Below are 7,500 nucleotides of genomic sequence, written 5' to 3'. Positions count from 1 at the left end.
CCGGTTCTTCCATGCCGCCAAGTCCGGGATGGTCCGGTGCGTCCATCGGGTGTAGCGGCTTTCCGATTCTAGCTGGTCCCACTGACGCTGCCACTCGACCATCGTGTTTATCCGCTCCTCGGTGCGCAGTTCGCGTAGACTTGCTCCCGTCGTCCGATGCCGCTGGTAGCAGCGAGCGTCTTCCGTCACCTGCAGCACGATGGGGATGACGCTGGCAAGGACCGTTGCCACCTCATGGCGCACTGTAATGAAGGTGCGAGCTACTGGCCGTGCGTACAGTCCTTGCACGCGGTTCAGCTGTCTGCAACACTCCCGGAGCCGGACTGCCTCGTGCCAAATCGGCGCGGCGTAGCGGAGGGTGGAGTCCACCACCGATGCAAGCAGCCGCCGCTTCGCACTCTTTGGCCCACCATGATTTCGGAGCAGCCGGGAAATCCCCTGCGCCACACGGAGCGCTTTCGTCGTGGCCTGCTCTACGTGTGGCCTCCACGACAAGTGGTCCTCGATGACAACTCCTAAATATTTCAAGGTGCGGGTCGGCAGTTTCTGTACTCCATTGATACTCACCGGGACTCGGGTGTTGTCTCGTCTCATCGTAGACACAATGACCAGCTCGGTCTTGGCCGGAGCGAGCTCCAGGTGGTGTTGCGCCATCCACGAGCTGATCATTGCTACCGCCGTCTCCGCCAGTCCCGTCGCTGCTTCCGGCGTCGTCCCGCTCGCCAGCACCACGACGTCATCCGCAAAGCCGATCACTTCGGCGCCCTCAGGCAGCACCAGCCGAAGCACGCCGTCGTACATCGCGTTCCACAGGGTCGGGCCCAGGATTGAGCCCTGTGGAACGCCCGCCGTGACCGTACGACGCACTGGCCCCTCGCTGGTCTCGTACACCAGCCTCCTCTCAGAAAAGTAGCTGCGCAATATTTTCTGGAGGGCTGCAGGAACCATCAGCTTCTGCAGGGCAACCGCGATCGCCTTCCAGCTGGCAGAGTTAAAGGCGTTCCTGACGTCCAGTGCTGCCACCACCAGACATCGAGGATCCCGCTGGTTGGTGCGGTGAAACGTCCTCGCGTGTTGTCCTCGCTCGATCACCCGCTCGATGGCCTGAAGCGTGGAACGACCGCGCCGGAACCCGTACTGCCTTGCCGACAGGCGAGGAGCATCGCTGTCCTCCAAGTGGTCGTTCAGCCGATCTAAGATCAGCCGTTCGAACCCCTTGGCGACTGCTCCCAGCATTAGCAGCGGGCGGTGCGACGACGGATCGCCCGGCGGCTTACCTGGCTTCGTGACCAACACAAGGCGTGCCTCCTTCCATGCCGCAGGAAACTCCCCTCGCTCGAGCAGCTGATTGTACACCTTGGCGAAGACCTCCGGGTGCTTCCGCATTGCCGCCTTCACTGCGGCATTCGGGATACCGTCCAGCCCTGGCGCCTTGGAGGTGGCCATCCGCTCGGCCAGCGAAAGAATTTCCGAGCTCGTGACCGGCCTCAGAGCCTCGCTGCACGCATCGATGTCCGGCCACTCAAACGCCGGATGATTCGGGAACAAGGCTTCGACGATCGGACCTAGTACGGCTCGGTCCGTTTCCGGTGGTGCCCTGTTACGTAGTTTTGCTCGAACAACCTTGTAACCGAGTCCGAACACCTCGGCTTCGACCCCATCGATCAGCTCTTGCATACAGTCCTCCTTACTGCTGTGAATGGCGGCCTGCAGCAATCGTCGACAGCCCTGCAGCCTGGCCGACGTCACCGCACGCTCCGAAGGTTGGGCCCTGCGATGGGCGGCCTCCGCTGCTCCGCATTCCTCCCTCAGGCGCTCGATCTCAGGAGACCACCAGTACACCTGGGGCTTGCGATGGAAAGTAGCCCCGTGTACTCTCTCCATGATCTCATCGCACGCCTGGGTCAGTCCGCCGATCAGCCCCTCCGGAGTTGCGACCTGCTCGAAGTGGCCGCATGTGAGGGCGATGTCGAAGCACTTGTTATCGAATTGCGTCGTCTTCCACCGGGTCCCGGCGTGTCTGGCTGTCCCGTCTCGACTTCGCTGCTGCTGCTTGCCTCGTCGCGTGGGACGTTGTCCTGGGACGCCCACCTGGAACTGGACGTAGGCATGGTCGCTGCTGGAAAAGCGATCGAGCACGCGCCAGGAGTCCGGTCGCGCAATAGTTTGGCTGGCAAAAGAAACGTCGATAACGCTTTCCCGTGCAACCCCGTTGCCCCTGAACGTGGGCGCGTTGCCACGGTTCAGCGTCTGCAGTGCCAGCTGCTCCACCACGCTCAGGAGCTCCTGCCCCTTCCGGGTGGTGCGCGCACTCCCCCACTCCTCGTTCCAGGCGTTGAAGTCCCCGGCCAGGACTGATGTTGCGTGTCCGACCAGCGACACCTCCACCGCACCGAGGAAGCTTTCGAAGTCTTCGATGCCGCTGCTGGGTGGCACGTAGCAGCTGGCGAACGTTACTCCCGCTATGGTGGCCACCACGAGTCCCGGGACGACGCTCCCCCAAAGCCGTTGAATAGGGTACGCCCCTGTTGCTATTATCGCCACGCTCTGTTCCGCATCGATGGCCCACCGCGGATCATCCCGAGGTGGTCGATATAGTTCGCAGGCGAGCACCACCTGAGCCCCTAACTCGCGAGCCGTCTGCAGCATGAGGTCTTGGGCTGCCCGGCTTCGCCCGAGGTTCACTTGCAGCACTTTTAGCGCCGGCACGTCGGATGCCCGACCGGGTGCGGGCCGCTGCACACGACGCAGCGCACCTCCGCCGTGCAGCTCTTCGCCTGGTGATCTGGCTTCCCGCAGCGAATGCAGCTTGTCGAGCGGTCCACTTCGCTCCTGCACGCAGCTCGGACGTGCCCCATCTCGAGGCACTTGTAGCACCGTTGCTGACGCGCCTGCAGAGGAGCCACCTTCCGGATCAGACACGATGTGTATTTGATCTTGACGCTCTTGTCGACCAGACCCTCCGCAGCCCTGGCTGTTACGCGGACTATCGCCACTTTCGTGCCGTCCCAGGCAGGTCGCAGGCGAACCGATGTCTCCTCCACCTCGCATTGGCACAGGTTGGTCAGCGCCATCGCCACATCGGTCTCCTTCGCTAAAGGGTCGACAGCGTCCAACCGGATTTCGACCATAGGCGTGACCAGCCGAGCTGAGGCCGGCCGTTCTGCCTTTGCGCAGACCTGCTTGATGCACTGCAGAACTTCTGCAGCGTCCGCGCTCTCCTTCAGCTCCATGACAAGCCTGGAGCGTGTGGTGCGTCGCCCGACGCCTAGGGCCTCAGCATGTTTCTCCATTTCTGGAGCCGTTCGGACAGCCTGGTACACCTCCGTCCAGGTTTGTCCCTCAGCTGGGGCGATTTCAATAGCGTCCGGCTTGGTTTTTCGCTGCCGCTGACGCCGACCTCCTCGTTGTGCTCCAGGCTGGCTACCCCGGGCCTGTTGTCCCTGATGTTGCTGGGGCTGCTGCTTAGACGGTCCTGCGATCGGCTGTCGCTGAACCGCTGCCCGTTGCGGTAGTTGCGGCCACTGCTGCTGCTGTTGCTGCGGCTTGTTCCCCGGTTGCCGGGCCGGCTTACGACGCACCACTTCAGCCCAAGAGCCGCCTTCCGGGTCTGAAAGCGGAGCTGCCGTTGCCGACACCGCTCCCTGCTGTCGCTGTTGCTGCTGCTGCTCACGACGTTGCTGCTGCTGTTGTTGCTGCTGCTGCTGGTACTGCTGCTGCTGCTTCTGGCTGCCTCCATAGCCCAGCGTCTGTGCAAGGAGCTCTTGGAAGCTGGCTCGCTCCTCCCTCAGCTCGTTGCGCAGGCGCTCGTTGTCTTCACGAGCCAGCGTCTCGCGCATCCGGGCTTCCTCTCGGGCCAGCTGCAAATCTTGCCGGGCCTGCACAGCATTTGTTTCCATCTGCTGCCGGAGCATCTGGATCTCCTGTTGCAGACCCACGATCGTCGCTCGCAGCTGCTCGTTGGTGAGCGACGTCTCATTGAGGAGCTGTCTCAGCTCCGACATTTCCGGGGACTGCTGCTTCGCTCCCGGAACAGATGTTCGTGTAAGAGCCACTCGCGGCTCCAGAATAGTGGAGAGCTTCGCCGGCCTCTCCTCCGTTGACTCCGTCCTGGAACGGAGGGTTCGCCCCGTCGACGACATCTCCACCTCTCACTGTTACGGGTGAGGGTGGAGGGGGGGGGGGGAGTCGGGGGAGGTGTTCTCCCCGACTCGCGGCGACGTAGCGCGTTGATTGACTCCCCACACGTTAAAATCGCTCTTCGCACCGGCCTTTTCCCTCCTGTAGGGGAGGGGGTAAATGGGAGGGGGAAGGGGGGGTGGCGGTCCGCTGCCTCTCGCCGAGACCTTTCCAACGATGCCTCGGGCGTGTCCCTAGCCCAAAGGATGGCCGAGTAATCACACTTTTAAGGATTTTACACTAAGTCTGATAAGTGCATAAATAGTTATCAAACTACTTATCAAACTTTTCACTCCTTCGTAGCTCCGCGAGTTTTAGTCCGAATCGCACGCGCGAGGGCTCGATCGACGGGGATTTTTGCCCCCCGTCGAGACACGTTTAAACGAAATAACGCCTTGGTACAAACTTTCGTACTTACTTAAGAAAAACCGGTCCCGACACACCGGAAACACGAAAATGTCTAAGTTTGGGGGCCTATATCTCAGCGAGTTTTGCACGTATGGAAACAGTAGACCCCTCAAACGAAGCGCACTGTTCTCACTAAGCGTTTCGCACTATTTTCGTACCGTTGAATTCGCCTAAGGGGGGGCAAAATCTACCGGAACCGAAAAACTACGGTTTTTCGGGCACCACTTCCGGTAGACCGCACACAGACGCGCTCACAAGGTCTCAATGGATGCGTCTTGTCAAGACCTTTCCACCGATACCCCAAACGTCCCGATCCGACCACCCTACACCTTATTAAAAAAAGAAAGGTGGTCCACGAAAAACTCCCCCCCCTTAAGGGGTGGGGGGGTGAAATTTGGGTGGGGGGTCGGCGGCCAGGATCGGGGGCCGGACACGTGAAATCGAAGCCCTGGCACGCGTGGCCTGGCTGATACGGCCGATTTTCACTCCAAACACTCGCACACACGCACGCACACAGAAACACACGGTACTCGGCCAAGAACGCGCAACCGAACAGCTGTCCCATACAAAATGTATGGGAACGAAAGACGCCGGAAATCGCCAAAACCTCCAACTTTGGAAGCCTATAACTCCGCAACGGTTCGTCGCACAAAAATGTTAGACCACTCTATCGACGCGGGATATTCTCACTTATAGTCCTCAAGTGTTTTTAAGATCACTAACGCACTTTTTGGGGGGTAAAACGGTCCCCCACCAAAAACTCACAGTTTTTCAAGTGCCACTTCCGGTGTAACGCACACACACACACATACAAAATTTTGTAAGATGCGTCTTACCGAGACGCATCCAACGACACCTTAATCGTCCGGATCGGTTCACAATTCGCCTTAATATTCAACAAAAACCTGCCCACGAAAAACTCCCCCCCCTTAAGGGGTGGGGGGGTGAAATTTGGGAGGGGGGTCGACGGCCAGGATCGGGGGCCGGACACTTGAAGCCAAAGCCCTGGCACGCGTGGCCTGGCTGATACGGCCGATTTTCACTCCAAACACTCGCACACACGCACGCACACAGAAACACACGGTACTCGGCCAAGAACGCGCAACCGAACAGCTGTCCCATACAAAATGTATGGGAACGAAAGACGCCGGAAATCGCCAAAACCTCCAACTTTGGAAGCCTATAACTCCGCAACGGTTCGTCGCACAAAAATGTTAGACCACTCTATCGACGCGGGATATTCTCACTTATAGTCCTCAAGTGTTTTTAAGATCACTAACGCACTTTTTGGGGGGTAAAACGGTCCCCCACCAAAAAACTCACAGTTTTTCAAGTGCCACTTCCGGTGTAACGCACACACACACACATACAAAATTTTGTAAGATGCGTCTTACCGAGACGCATCCAACGACACCTTAATCGTCCGGATCGGTTCACAATTCGCCTTAATATTCAACAAAAACCTGCCCACGAAAAACTCCCCCCCCTTAAGGGGTGGGGGGGTGAAATTTGGGAGGGGGGTCGGCGGCCAGGATCGGGGGCCGGACACTTGAAACCAAAGCCCTGGCACGCGTGGCCTGGCTGATACGGCCGATTTTCACTCCAAACACTCGCACACACGCACGCACACGGAAACACACGGCAAACGGAAAGTGCCTTAAATCGTGCACTTTGCTAAAAAGTTACACTTTTCGGTGCGCTTGCACCGGGCTTTACCGTTATGTTCTTCAGCACACTCGCGGCGACAACGCCAGATCGGGCGCAAACCGGTACTTTGCACTGACGTCACACGCGACGACACACGGTACTCGGCCAAGAACGCGCCACCGAACAGCTGTCCCATACAAAATGTATGGGAACGAAAGACGCCGGAAATCGCCAAAACCTCCAACTTTGGAAGCCTATAACTCCGCAACGGTTCGTCGCACAAAAATGTTAGACCACTCTATCGACGCGGGATATTCTCACTTATAGTCCTCAAGTGTTTTTAAGATCACTAACGCACTTTTTGGGGGGTAAAACGGTCCCCCACCAAAAACTCACAGTTTTTCAAGTGCCACTTCCGGTGTAACGCACACACACACACATACAAAATTTTGTAAGATGCGTCTTACCGAGACGCATCCAACGACACCTTAATCGTCCGGATCGGTTCACAATTCGCCTTAATATTCAACAAAAACCTGCCCACGAAAAACTCCCCCCCCTTAAGGGGTGGGGGGGTGAAATTTGGGAGGGGGGTCGACGGCCAGGATCGGGGGCCGGACACTTGAAGCCAAAGCCCTGGCACGCGTGGCCTGGCTGATACGGCCGATTTTCACTCCAAACACTCGCACACACGCACGCACACAGAAACACACGGTACTCGGCCAAGAACGCGCAACCGAACAGCTGTCTCATACAAAATGTATGGGAACGAAAGACGCCGGAAATCGCCAAAACCTCCAACTTTGGAAGCCTATAACTCCGCAACGGTTCGTCGCACAAAAATGTTAGACCACTCTATCGACGCGGGATATTCTCACTTATAGTCCTCAAGTGTTTTTAAGATCACTAACGCACTTTTTGGGGGGTAAAACGGTCCCCCACCAAAAACTCACAGTTTTTCAAGTGCCACTTCCGGTGTAACGCACACACACACACATACAAAGTTTTGTAAGATGCGTCTTACCGAGACTCATCCAACGACACCTTAATCGTCCGGATCGGTTCACAATTCGCCTTAATATTCAACAAAAACCTGCCCACGAAAAACTCCCCCCCCTTGATAGGTGGGGGGGTGAAATTTGGGTGGGGGGTCGGCGGCCGAGATCGGGGGCCGGACACGTGGAACCAAGGTCCTCGGTGGCCGTTTGGTGTCTCTTTCGCACACTTTGTCTTACTCAGTATGCACTCACAGTATACACTCACACG

The sequence above is a fragment of the Anopheles marshallii genome, assembly GCF_943734725.1.
Source record: "Anopheles marshallii chromosome X unlocalized genomic scaffold, idAnoMarsDA_429_01 X_unloc_229, whole genome shotgun sequence".
In the NCBI taxonomy this organism is placed as follows: domain Eukaryota; kingdom Metazoa; phylum Arthropoda; class Insecta; order Diptera; family Culicidae; genus Anopheles; species Anopheles marshallii.
The sequence above is the reverse complement of the archived record's forward strand: the minus strand, read 5'-3'. Positions refer to the sequence as shown.